General features: G+C 48.4%; 1 protein-coding gene across 3 annotated transcripts in view; it reads left to right on the plus strand.

Moving 5' to 3' along the window:
* Positions 1–13430, plus strand: part of SEZ6L (seizure related 6 homolog like) — a 171963-nt gene that overhangs the window by 127577 nt on the left and 30956 nt on the right. The window lies entirely within an intron of this gene.

Genomic DNA, 13430 nt, shown 5'->3' on the forward strand with positions numbered 1-13430 from the left:
GAGTCAAACAAGCCTTCCCTGGGAATCTGATACTAAAGCTCGGGACAAAAGGATGAGTTGGAGTGAATGTACCCAAAAGGAGCAGAATGGGCAAAGGCTTGTGGCAAGAGCAAGCACAGCATTTTCAAAGGACTGAATGGCCAATGTAGCCAGAGGAGGAGGGCCGTGTAACACTCACGCTCTGTACTGCAGTAGTTTACTTCCTATATGTCTCTCTTAACTACACGAGAAGGGCCTCGCAATCAGGGCCTGCTCTGATTTATCTCTGTTCCAGGGTCTAACACAGAGCCTGACACACAGTAGGTGCCGAGGTAATGATTACTAAATGAGGGAATGTGGTAATGAATGGACTTACTGCCTTGTGGCTGTTTCTTGTGCTTAGTAGGGTTACCTATTAGGTGCTGCATCCAAAACACCCCCTCCCCAACTCCCCAGGAATCGGGACACTCACAGAGATCAGGGAAATGCCTACTCGGAGCCATGTGCAACAGTGATTGCTCTAAACATGTGTATCTTAGATAATTGTCCCACAAAAAATACCCTGCCTGGTAAAGTGATTATCCCATCATCTGGATTAGGACCACCCGGCTAGCAAGTAGCGGAGCTGAAATTTGAATCCAGCCTGTGTGGCTGCTCATTCATGCTCTTTCCACTGCCCCATGTGAAGTTGAGAAGTAAACAGAGATAGATGGTGGCGTCTGGAGGAGCAGAAGAAAGAGCTTTCTGGTAGACCCTGACACCATGGCTGGCAGGGAGCAGGGTGCCAACTTCTGAGGAAACTCTCTGGATGTGTCCACAACCTCTGGGGGGTTAGTTCTCCCCACAAGCCTGAAGTGCAAACCCAACAGGCTGTGAAGCAGGGCTTAGGGGCTGTCTGGTTCTGCAGAGGAGCCTTGCAAGTGAAGAGGGGATTTATTTGCAAAATTATGAGTGACTATCTTTGGAGGCTGTCTCTTAGAAACAATGGAAATGTCCTCAAAGGCTGGCCCAGGACTTTCTGTTCCAGTTGAGTCAAAGACGTACAGACACCGCTTGATACTAGACGGGGTTTTATTTGCACTATAAAGTATGCAATGGGGCAGCCAATCCAGGAACCTGGAGCAGGGAAAGCAGAAACCCTTCCCCAAAGCCAGGCCACGATTGGCATTAGCATCAGGCGGGGGAAGACTGTCTGTCTTCTGGTCATGTCGGCACCCCTAGATGGAGTGTTGGCTGAAAGAGAGGGCCCCTGGCTTCCCCCCTTGGTGCCCTGACAGTGATCCCTGAGCAACCCAGAACCTGCCATCTGGCTTCTCTGGGCTTCACATTCCTTCTCGGCAAAGTGATAGGTTGCCTCGAACTGAAAGGGTGCAAACTCAAACTCTTCCAGGGCCAGGCGGGTCACATCAAATGGGAATGGGGGCTGGTGTTGCCCATTCTACCCGCCTCAGAGGCAAGAAAGATTTGGAGTTATTCTAGACCAGTGAAAAGCTGGTAAATGTTCGATCCCTGGCTTTCTTGGCAAGTGGGCGGGCGGGGAGCAACACCTGGATGTGTAGTATTTGCCAGTTTCCATGGTTTAAATACTCCCACGATGGCAAGTTGTAAGCTACCCACATGAGGCCAACAGGCTTGCCGAATGCCTGGACAATTAGCAATCGGCTCAGAGGACCCCCATGCGCCTCCGGCTCCAACGCACTCACGGTGAACTGGATCCTTCGCTCCCTCTCACACCCTGTACCACTGTCCTCTGTGGATTCTACTCCAGAGTCCAAATATGCCCAGCGTTGTCCAAGCACCTCTGACGCCTCCACTGCTCCCGCCATGGTCCCAAGCCACCACCAACTCATCCCAGGACGATTGCAGCAGCCTTCTCATTTTTGTTCCCTTTGGGGCTATTTTTAACCCGGGATCACTATTTTTAACCTGAGCGATCCTGTGAAAACCTAAGGTGGATCAATATCATGCTCTGTTCAATACTGTACCCCCGCTCCACGTTCTATCCAGAGAAAAAGCCAAACTTCTTACAAAAGGCCCTCTGGGTTCGGGCCCTGGGTACATCTCCTATTTCATTTCTTTCCAGTCTCCTTGGTCTCTCCACTTGGCCACACTGGCCTCGGTGCTGTTCCACAAACATACCCCAGGGCCTTTGCACTGGTTCTTCCCCCACACACACCCCCCAGCAGGGTGCTCCACTCTGAATATCCACACAGCTCGGCTCACAGATCACCTTCTCCCAGATACCCTCCAACCCCCTTCTCTTAATTAGACTTCCTATCATTCTCAATACTCTTACCTTGCTTCACTTTCCCCATAGCTCTCACCACGACCCAACGTACCACACTTTGTCCTATTTGTTGAAGTATTTCAACCCCTACTTCCTCCACCTAGAAGGTCACCTCCATGAGAACAGAGGGTATTTTGTGGTTGTTCTTTGATGCATGGCTGTCATCCCCATTTGTAGGTCTGTGCCTGGCCCATGGTAAGTGCTCAATAAATAAGAGTCAACGAAATAAAGGTAACTTGTCATGGTCCTGTGGCCATGAAGTTTCAGAGCCAGAATCTGAACTCCAATGTACATCCAGCTGGCTATGATGCACCAGGAGGAGGGGCGGGGGAGTCGGGAAAATAGGGGAAGAGCCGCTGGGAATGTCGCTTCCATTTATCAATAAACCCACATTTATGACATCACAAGCAACCTGGTTAAGAAATAACATTTTGGCTAAAAATTATCGAACAAAGTAACAGTAGTGGGAAGACCTCCAAGAGGTTTTATGGAGCGATAATATCCAAGGGTTTGCCATCACAGACTTAGAATTAGACTCTAGAGTGGGAGGACTTCAGAGGTCCCCCAACCCAATGATGCTCAAATCCACTGGCAGAGTTTGGAGACCAAGTGGGGTCGGGTTAGGGAGGCCATGTGGTTCTTCTGGATAATCTGGGCATTCGATGCGAAGCCAAGGTGTTGCTAAACCAAGATGCTAAGTGAAGGTGATGGTGGGGCCACAGATAGGCTCCAAGGTGGGGCCAATGAGGAGGCTATGCCCACACCCCGCGCCCCCACCCAGGGCAGCTTTGTCTTCCTCCATGGGCCACACAGCCAGCGTCATCCCAGGGCCTTCGGATTTGAAGTGACATCAAAATCAATCCAGTCCAGTTTCAATCACCACGGACCTGTTGTGAAGACTGTCATGTTTGTCACTGAGCAAGTTCCATTTGCTCCCACACTCGTTGATGGTACGTCCACTGTGAGCAAGGCACTGGCTGGGCTTGGCAGTGAACAAGACAGCTGCAGCGCGGCCTTTGGAGAACCCACACTGGAAGCCGACGTGGCACAGCAAGAGGGAAGGGAGGGGCTCTCAGGGCTTGGGATGGGGGGGGCAACCCTGGTGTAGGACGTGGAGAAAAAGCTTTCCTGAGAAGGCGACGTCTAAGTCAGTGGTTCTCAACGGGGCGATTTTGTCAAGTCCTAGGGGACACTTGGCAATGTCTGGAGGCATTTCTGATCGTCACAAATGGTGTTGGGAGGCGGTGCTACGGGGGTCTAGTGGGGACAGGTCGGGGTGCCGCGAAACACCCTGCGATGCACAGGACAGCCCCCACAAAGAATTAGCGAACCCAAAACGTCAATAGTGCCCAACTAGAGAAACCCTCATCTGAACTGAAAGACAGATAGAAGATGGGCAAAGATGGAAGGGAACAGCGTTTCAAGCGAAGGGAAGAGCATGTGCGAAGGTCCAGAAGCAGGAAAGCCCCACTCTCTTCTCCTTGGCCCATCATATCGAGTATTTGCTGAGCACTTAGTACAGCCCAGGGGCTCACATTCCAGGCACCTTCACAACAAGTACATGTAGTGGATTCTATTATTACCTCCATTTTACAGATGAGTAAACTGAGGCTCCGAGATGTGGAAGAGTGTGATCACACAGCTGGGAACTGGCAGAGCAAGGACGGACACCCTGCTCCCTGCATGTCCAGGGTCTGGGATCCTCCCAGCATTGGACAGGAGCTGGAGGAAACCCCGATTAGCAGGGGCTTCGTGACACAGGAGGGGAGGAATCAGTGAAGAAGGACTGCGAGGTGGCGGTATAATCAGGCAAGGCCTTGAAGGCCACACTGGGGAGTCTGGACTTGCCCAAACCAGGTAGCGGTTAAGGGGATTAAAGCTTTGCAGAAGGGAGGCGAGTCCTGCAGTCACCCGCCCGAGGCTTTCTCTGGCAAACTCTGGCACACACTTGGCAGAGTGGCATCTGGACTTGGCACCTTCTTCCTCCCCCAGAGGGAGTGAAAATAGCATCTCACCAGCGAGGGTTACGTGAGGCCCAAGAGCTGCTGGGTTTAATTTATCTCGCTTGGTTTCCGCTGACAGTTTTAGTAAACCAATTTGGGTTTGATAGTAAAAATAATTCTGTCCTCAGGGCCCCTCAGCCCTGCCTAAGTGTTTGCAATTGTTATTTATCACAGTGTCGAGGAGGAAGGCGTTTGTACTGCAGACTGAGCTGGGTTGGTGGCCCATAGCAGGCGCTGGGCAGTGTTTGCTGAGTCATGAGGACATAACCACATGTGCCAGGCGAGTGGGGACGTTTTCCTCCCTCGCCTACTGGGCAGGTCTGTTGATGCTGTGGGCATTGAAGATAATGGTTGTGACCAGCCCCTGTTTATGAGGGACCCACTATGTGCTGGGCCCTGAGTTGCATAATTTATATCCATAAGCCATAATGGACGTGAACATTATTATATAGAGATAAGAATTACATAATATAGAGCTAATGTGAGTAGAGATCATTACAGAGGGGTGATTATCCAAATTAGAGATAATGTATGCAAAAGCACATTGCATGGGGTCTGGCGCAGAGTTGGCGCTTCATAAATGGAGATTACGATTACCAAGAATCCTTATAAGGCAGATATTATCATCGTCGTTTTATGGATTTGGAAATGACGGCACAGAGAGGTGAAGTGGCTTCCTCAGATCACACAGCTAGTAAAGGACAGGGCCAGGGTTTGCATACACACTGTATCCTCCACTTAACTCATTGACTTAAACTGCCTTTTGGGGGACCAGCTATAGTCTCGATGACGAAGCAGGAAGTTTCCCAGGCCTCCAGCAATGCAAAGTTCAGGAAGGGAAGTAGGGCTATAAACAGACAACCTGGCAAAATGCAAAGTGCTACGGATGGTGGTGTGGAGGTGGGGACGTTGCAGGTGCTGGATTTATCTCTGTGGGTTTTGCAAATGTCACAGAGAGGGTGGCAGCCAAGTAGAATCTTCAAGAGTGTTAGTTGGCCAAGGTGTAATGGGGGAAGGGCTTTCCAGGAAGGGCCCAGGTGAGCAAAAGATGGAAGCAAATGAAAACATGACCGTTGGGCACTGAATGGATGCCTGGAATTATAGCATTAATTAGGACCATCTGCCTAGCATTGGAGGTGGGAAGGGGGGTGCATAATCTTCAGATAAGTTGGGACCCCCCAGGCCAGACCTTCATTCTCCAAATACCTAGTCCCTAACCCATCACAAGCCCCCCAGCTTTGCCACGAATCTGCCACTTACTCTAAAGCACAACTGAGCATGAAATTTTTAAATCCTTAAGGATGTATTAAATCTCTCTCTATCTGTCTCTATATCTATCTAGCTATCTATTAGATTGGTGCAAAAATAATTGTGGTTTAAAAGGTTCACAACAATTGCAAAAACCGCAATTACTTTTGCACCCACCTAATATCTCTCTATTTCAAGACAAAGGAGAGTAAAAGAACCAAGGCATTGTTGGTGAAGTCGTCCTAGGATGGAAGAGCTGGGAGGGGCCCAGAGAGGGGAGGTAACTTACCTAGCATCACACAGCAAGTCAGTTAGGAGCCGAAAGACAACCTCAGTGTGGAACCTGAGTGTGGCTGCAAAAGCTGAGCAGAGAGACCATCACGTTGAAAATGCCACATGGCGGAGGAGACGCGAAACCATCTAGAGTCAAAGAGATTTGCATTTAAATTCTGACTCAGCTGCTCACTAGCTCTGTGGCCTCAGGCAGGTTACTGAAGGTGGTGATGCCTGCCTCACTATAGGATTTTTTGTTCACGTTCTCCCCAGTGCATGGCACACTTCAGTACCCAATAAGTAACTGTTGGGTTTTTAAAAGAGATGGTGCGTGTGTACGTTAATTAAATAACATGTGAAAGCTCTTAGTAAGGTCTCTGGCATAAAATAGGCAAATAACCACAACTAACACTATTTTCACCCCCATTATATGCCAGATTTTATGCTAAACACAGCAAGCATTATATAATGGCCACCCTTTTCATCATTATCATCTCCATCGAAATCCATGCCTAACTTTCATTAAGCACTTACCATTTGCTAGTTGCCAAGAGCTTTATGCATATTAAATCATTTCACTTTTACAAAGAAACCTATGTGGTATCACTATGATGATCCCCTTTTTACAGATAAGGAAACTGAGGTTCAGAGAGAGATGAAGTCGCATGCCCAAGGTCACACAGCTAGGAAAAGGCCAAGTCAGGACTCGAACCCAGGTCTCTGGGGCCAACGCCAGCATTATACCACCCAATGAATGGTAATGAGGTGCTCCACAAGGGAGAAAGCCCTTGCCCCAGGCACAAGGAGAGGGACAAATGTCAAAAGGAGATACTGAGGTTCAGAGTGGAGCCCACCACTTCCTGGGTTCCTATTACAAATATACGTATATCTTTAGAAGAAAAAAGTTTCGACCAAGCTCCAGCTTGCCCGAGTATTGCCTGGCTCCAATGCAAAGCCCAGCCCCAAATATCTTCCTATTTATGGGCTCCAGCACAGTTCTCTAACCAGGAAATAAAAGGACCTAATAACAAACTCCAATAACCATATGATTGATAGCTGCAGAATATTTCTCTTCAGCTGCTGCCAACCTGCTCTGTGCTAAGTTAATTCCAAGCCCTAAAAATTAAGTGCCTTGTCCAGGAGCACTTTAGTCCTTCAGAGATATAGCTATTTGGGGTTGCAAGAATTCCGCTTGAGAGCCAGACAAGAAGGGAGAGTCAAGAGTCGAGGGTAACCTTATTCCCAGGAGCACGGATTTCCAGACACCAGGAGAAATCCTGGGAGAAAAGGCCACAACAGAAATAAAAACCTCCCAATCCATTAGCGGAGGGAGATAGGATTTCCCCAGCACCGAAAGTTCTAAGGAATCCAAGAAGGAACAGCAAATTTCATAGAGCCCACATTCCATCATGTTGCAGATGAGGAAACTGAGGCCCAGAGCTGGGAAGAGACTACCCCCAGACCACTCAGTCAACTACTGCTGCGTAACTAATGACCTCAAACTCAGGGTAAAATGGCAAGTTTGCAGCAACGCTTACAAGTATACAAGTCAGGGAAGAGGTTTTTGTGGTCTCAGCTGATTCACTTGTGTCTGGGGGCAGCTACAGGTTGGGTAGGTGGCTCTGCCCTTTCTCATGTATTTGGGGTAAATGAGTGTCAGGTGGTCTAGGCAGGCCTGGACTGGGATCGCTCCTCTCTTTTGCATGTGTCTCTCATCCTCCAATAGCTAACTCAGGCTTCTTCCCTTGGTGACTGGCCAGGGTTCCAAAGCAGCTGGGAACTGTTGGGTTTTTCTGGTCCACAGTGCTGGGTATGAAATGTCATGTCGTTGACCTTGACAAAGCTTTGCCTGCCATGTTCTGAGATGACTCCATCCAGGGATGTGGAAATTAGAAGCAGCTTAGGCCGTGGAATGGTCTCAGAGGAAACACACGTCCAGCATGGGGCAGGGAGGGTCTCTTTCTTCTGCGTTTTCACTTTGAGGATAAGAGACGTATTGATTGAAAAGGGGAGAAAGGTGGAGGGAAAGGAGAAACTAAGAAAGAAGAAAGGCGGTGTAGAACAGAGACTGGGTCTCCTGCACACTGAAACGTCACAGCAGCCGCTTTCAGTCCTGGCTGCCATGCAATCTCCTGGGGAGTTTTAAGTGACACTGACAACCGGGTCCCCCCCAGAGATGCTGAGGTCTTGTAGGTCTGGGGTGCGGCTTGGGCATCATTGTCTGCAGTTTTTAAACCTCCCGGATGCAGCCAACGGGTGAAGCTGGGTTCTGCGTGTGACATAGAGAAACACTTGGTGACTATGGGGGGTGGGGAGGAGAAGAAGGGAGGAAAGAAGATGGGGGGGGGGGAGAGGAAAAGGAGAAGAACAAAGAAGGAAATAAGAAAACTGTTCATTTTTTGTGCTTTCAGATGTCCTTTTCGGGAGCCAAAGAGATTGGTGTTCTCCCTGAAGTTGACATGCTTTCTTGTGCTGTCTGCCATTTTGCTATTTCATCAAATTAAATTGAAACCAAATTAGCACTGGACCAAAGGGCCCCTCTGCAATTCCACAGGGCTGAGCAGTGTCTGAGCTGACTGTGTGGCAGCGTGAAGGGCCAGAGGCCTTGGGATCTGGGCCTTTCTGGGCTTAGTTTACTCCTCTGTCAAATGGGAGTAGGGAACCTTTTCTCTGACCCCTCGCTAAGGGGATTCGATGAGAAAATGGACACAAAGGAATTCTGAGCAAGTCGTTTTTCAAATGGCTTTCAGAAAAACATGTGTTTTATCAAAGTTGTATTGCACCTACAGCTGCATTTATGGGGCTGTGGTTCTCTTTTTTTCTTTAGTTAAATCCTATGGTAGAGTTAATCACCATCCCTACTGATTCGTGAAGATCCTGCCTTAATTGCAAGACAGACTTTTCTTAAGAAAGTCATTCAATCCCTCCACACCTCCGTTTGCTCATCTGGAAAACGGAGATAAAGTCACCATCATGCATTCATGTAAACACCATTTATTTCACCCGTGCCAAGCACCGGACTGGGCTTCAGGGCTATGCGGATGAAGAGCACGTGATGTCAGGGAGCTCGCAGCCCTGTGTGAACGCTGGTGCAGGCACATGTGGTTCAGTGCTGAGGCTCTGCCTTCCCACAATATAGCTTTGGATCCTGGCTCTCCTGCATGACCAGCTCTGTGAGCTTCAGAGTGTTTCATTACCCTGGGTGCCTCAGTTTTCTTAATATGTGAAATGGGTGACAATAGTAGTTTTTACAGCATTTGAGGATAAAATGAAATGGTACGTGTGCTTCGACCAGCTCCTGGCACGTAAGAAGCCCTACAGAGAACCTGCCTAGTTATTATATAGCTGCCAATGTAGGGCGGTGTAGGGGGCACAGAGGGACCTTGAGGAATTAGTAAACTGTTGTCAAGCAGAGAGATGAGGCGAGGTATTCCAGGTAGAGAGACCAGCATGGCCTACGGCAGGTCTGGGGACGACCAAGGGTCTGGGGTACGAAGATGTCTGAGACAGCAATAGTGTGTGGGGGCCTGGCTGTCGACCTCCCGGAAGTCCTGGAAGGCCGAGAAACTGGATTCTATTCTGTGAGCTCATTTTTGCTATTTCCACCGTCCAATTTATATCACCAGTGACTTTTTCCCTCCTTAAATTGCATATAAATTGGCATGCCTTTTTCACTCGGTTCACTCTCAGCAAAATAATGCCCATGAAATTAGAAGTGTGATGTGCAAACCATATATTTGTATATTTTTCTAATTCACATTTAAATTTCTAATTCACATTTAAATAAATACATAACCACTAGACATTTTCAAATATGTTTGTCTACCTAAAATCACCATGTGGACACCACTGGGCAAAGCCTTTTCAAGGCAACATTTCTAGGCAAAGGTCAGGTGTTGGTTTAGAAAGAAATAAAGAAAAGCAGGGAGGCTTGGTCATCACTTCTTTCTACGCCTTCTGTGGACTATTGACTCCAGCTCCACAGTTCCAAAGCTCACCTGCCACCTTCCAGGCACATCTAGGCTCCTGATTGGTTGGGGGGAAGGGGCGTGGCCGCCCAGACCATGCTTAGGCGTACACTGCCCTCTCCTGGCCAAGACAGGAATTGCTTCATCAGAAAAGAGCATGCTAATCCGTCAGATTCCAATTTGCATTCTATCCTCACCTCTTCGGCTCTCTAGACCATAGTGGAAAGCAATAATGAGGGTCCCTCAGGCCGTTTTCACCCTTTTTGAAGAGGTAATACATTAATATGATTCAGAATCCAAAGGTGTTAAGGGGTGTGCTGTGAAAATTGTTTCCCACCTTTCCCCCCCAAAACAGCCCCCTCTCCTGTTCCCCTCCCTCCAGGGAACCACTAGAACTAGTTTCTTATGCATCCTTCCCAGCCTCGTTTTAAATATTTCACAACAGCAGAAGAGAAATCTCGTATCTACCAAAATAAAACCACCCAGACGATGTAACTAGTTTAACACTGATTTTATTATATACTCTGTTATACATAATCAATAACGGCAACAAAATTAAATAAACGTAATTGTTCGCAGGAGATGTATCAGGTTTAGGAGACGAAATCTTTTTAAGACCGGGAGGCTGTCGACAGAAGAAATATTATCTTGGTAGGGGAAAAAATGTTGGAAATAATGGGTTTAATCAAATACACTTGAGCGACAATGTCGTAAGGAGCAAAAGATGTGCCAGGATGAGAGGAGCAGTCAGATGGGGCTTCCTCATCTTGCAGATTTTAGCTGTAATTTTTTTATTCACATTTTCTGATACAAGACTGAACCCAGGCACGCTTATTGGAGACGCGTCTCCATGGTTGTCACAGAACATCGTACAAAATAGTGGACCCCTATGTCAGCCTTTGGTATCCAACAGAACTAGGTTTGACTCCTAAGTCTGACTTCTATGTAACCTTAGGCAGGTGACTTCGCCTGGTTGAGCCTCAGTTTCCTTATCTGTGAAATGGGGACGATCGTCTTAGTTTGTGGGGTTGTTGTTGTTTCAGTGCTTAATACTCAAGAGGCGGCATGGTTTTCATTCAAAAGCTAAATCAGGATTTGAGGAGATCTTGTCTCAGATATCCGGTGGGACCAGTGTTTTAACTGCCTTGAAACAGGGAGGAGCTGAAAAAGGACATCAGAAGTGCTGCTCAGGCTATGGAAGGGGCCATGGGGGTGCCTAGAGCAGGGTCAAGTTAAGGAAGGAGAGGAAACCAGAGCCCCATTGGTCAAGGCCACGGGTTGGCATTGGAATGGCTCATCAGGCATCTAGAGGCGTCATGGTATCAGGCTTGATTCTGATGACCTTCGTATCTAAGGAGAATGGAGGGTGTAGTCAATAGAGGCCCAGGAGGTAGGTGGGGCACACCCCTACCTCATTTGGGGTCCCCCAATCATTTAGGGCTTTCAGATTAACCCCTGAAAGCAGCCAGGATGAGAGGAGTCCTTGCTCCCAAGGTTGACACACATGAGAGTCCGTTGGAGGGCAGGACCCCAGGCAGGAACGGAGTCAGAGGCATGGTCTTCCTTGGGCTGGTGTAAATTCCCCCAACACACACTCAGCACCATAGTGAGAGAGAGGGACACAGTGGCGAGTGGGACATCAGGGAGCTTCTTGTCTAGTGTAGACACGCTCACGACCATTGGAGCACCGAGTGCTGAGCTCCATGTGAAGGGTGAGCACAGAAGGGGCTCCCAGACCCGACTCAGGGGACTCTATGCATGAGAAAATCACAGGAGATTGAGACGACAGGATGGTGCAGGTTGCCCAGGGCTAGTGAGGGAAGTTATTCAAGGCAGAGGAACTGGCATGTGGAAAGCCCCACAGGTGCTTCTACATTCTTTGGTGAGATTGACAAGCAATTCAGTCTGGCTGGAGTGTAAAATATTGGGTTGGAAGGGATAGTGAGAGATGAGGCTGAGGGGAGGGAGGGATTGCAAAAAACAGATTCACAGGGGCGGCCGGATGGCTCAGGTGGTTAGAGCACGAGCTCTCAATAACAAGGTTGCCAGTTCAATCCCTGCATGGGATGGTGGGCTGCGCCCCCTGCAACTAAATATTGAAAACAGCGACTGGACTTGGAGCTGAGCTGCGCCCTCCACAACTAGATTGTAAGACGACTGGGAGCTGATGGGCCCTGGAGAAACACACTGTTCCCCAGTAACATAAAATAAAAATAGACTTACAGAGCCTTGAAGCTAGGATCCAAAGTTTGCATTTGACCCTGAGACAAGGTACTTTTTTTTTTAATCGAGGTGAAAGTCACACAACATAACATTTAACAGGTACAATTTGGTGGTATTTAGTACATTCAAAGGCTGTGCAACCAACACCTCTAGCTGGTTCCAAAACATTTCCATCATCCCCCAAACAAACCCCATGTCTATTAAGCCATCACTCGCCATTCCTCCCCAACCCTCGGCAGCTACCAAGTTTCTTTCTGTCTCTATGGACTCACTTGGTCTGGATATGTCTTATACGTAGAATCACATAATATGAGGCCTTTTGTGACTGACTTTTTTTTTCACTTAGCATACATTATACAAGGTTCATCCATGTCATAGCATGATAAGTGTTTCATCCCTTTTCGTGGCTGAATAATATTCCATTGTATGGGTAGACCATGTTTTGCTTATCCATTCATCTGTCGAGGGAAAGGGCCAGATTTGTGTTTCAGAGGGAGTCATCTGGCTCCTGATGGGAGAGGGGTGGGGGGGTCAGGAAAGGATGGAGTCAATAGGCAATATCGTCCCATAGTCTGTCTTACCGTCTGCAACACAACAGAGAAAAGCCAACGGCAGTGACTGAAGGGAGAGGGGTAGACAGAAGTTGAGCTCGGCTGCCAGGAGTTCAAGGCCCTGTACCCACGGAAAACCTTTCCCTCTGGCAGCTAAGAGGTACTGGTGCAGGCAGAGGAAACTCTGGCCCTGGGAAACTCTATTTTCCTGTGAAATTTTCCCTGAGGGGCTCCTGCTCCACCCAGTTCCCCTCAGAGCACACCCATCCGCCTGCCACCAGCTCTCCATCTCTCCTTTGTTCTGGTGTCAGACTGCCATCCTGCCTTCTCAGCTCCTCCTCCTTCTCACGTGGACCTGGCTAACATCTCACTTCATCCCTCAGCAGAAAGCCTCCCTCTGCCCTGTGGCCACTCTCCAATCTCTTGGCATTTGAAGTCTCTGCATTTTCCCCCTAGCTGGAAGCACTCCGTGTACCAAATACAGCTGGATGGGCAAGAGAAAAGTCAGGCTCGTCTTCGAATTGGGGGAGGAGGGATGTAAATTACCGGCTTTTGTATCGATCTTTGGAACCAGCCTATCAAAAAGGTGGGTTGAAAAGGGTACAGCAGAGAGTAAATGTGTTCTTTCTCCCACTGCCCCTTCGTGCATGTTCTCCATATTTTTGTTGGTTTCTCAGGAGGAAAGCTTAGTTCTTGCTATTCTTCTGGTCACGAGTGCAGTGCGGTCTAGTAATCATATAGCTCTAAACAGTATTCATTTTTAAACTTCACCTCTCCCTCGGAAGGGGTCCTCAGGTGGGGATTTCTGTCGTGAGAAAGGGCCTGGAGGGCTGCTTTTTTCTCACAAGAAAGCCGAACTTGTCAACACTGTTATGTTATGGGAGATACAGAATGCTGA

This window comes from Rhinolophus hipposideros, assembly GCF_964194185.1.
Source record: "Rhinolophus hipposideros genome assembly, chromosome: 24".
NCBI lineage: Eukaryota > Metazoa > Chordata > Mammalia > Chiroptera > Rhinolophidae > Rhinolophus > Rhinolophus hipposideros.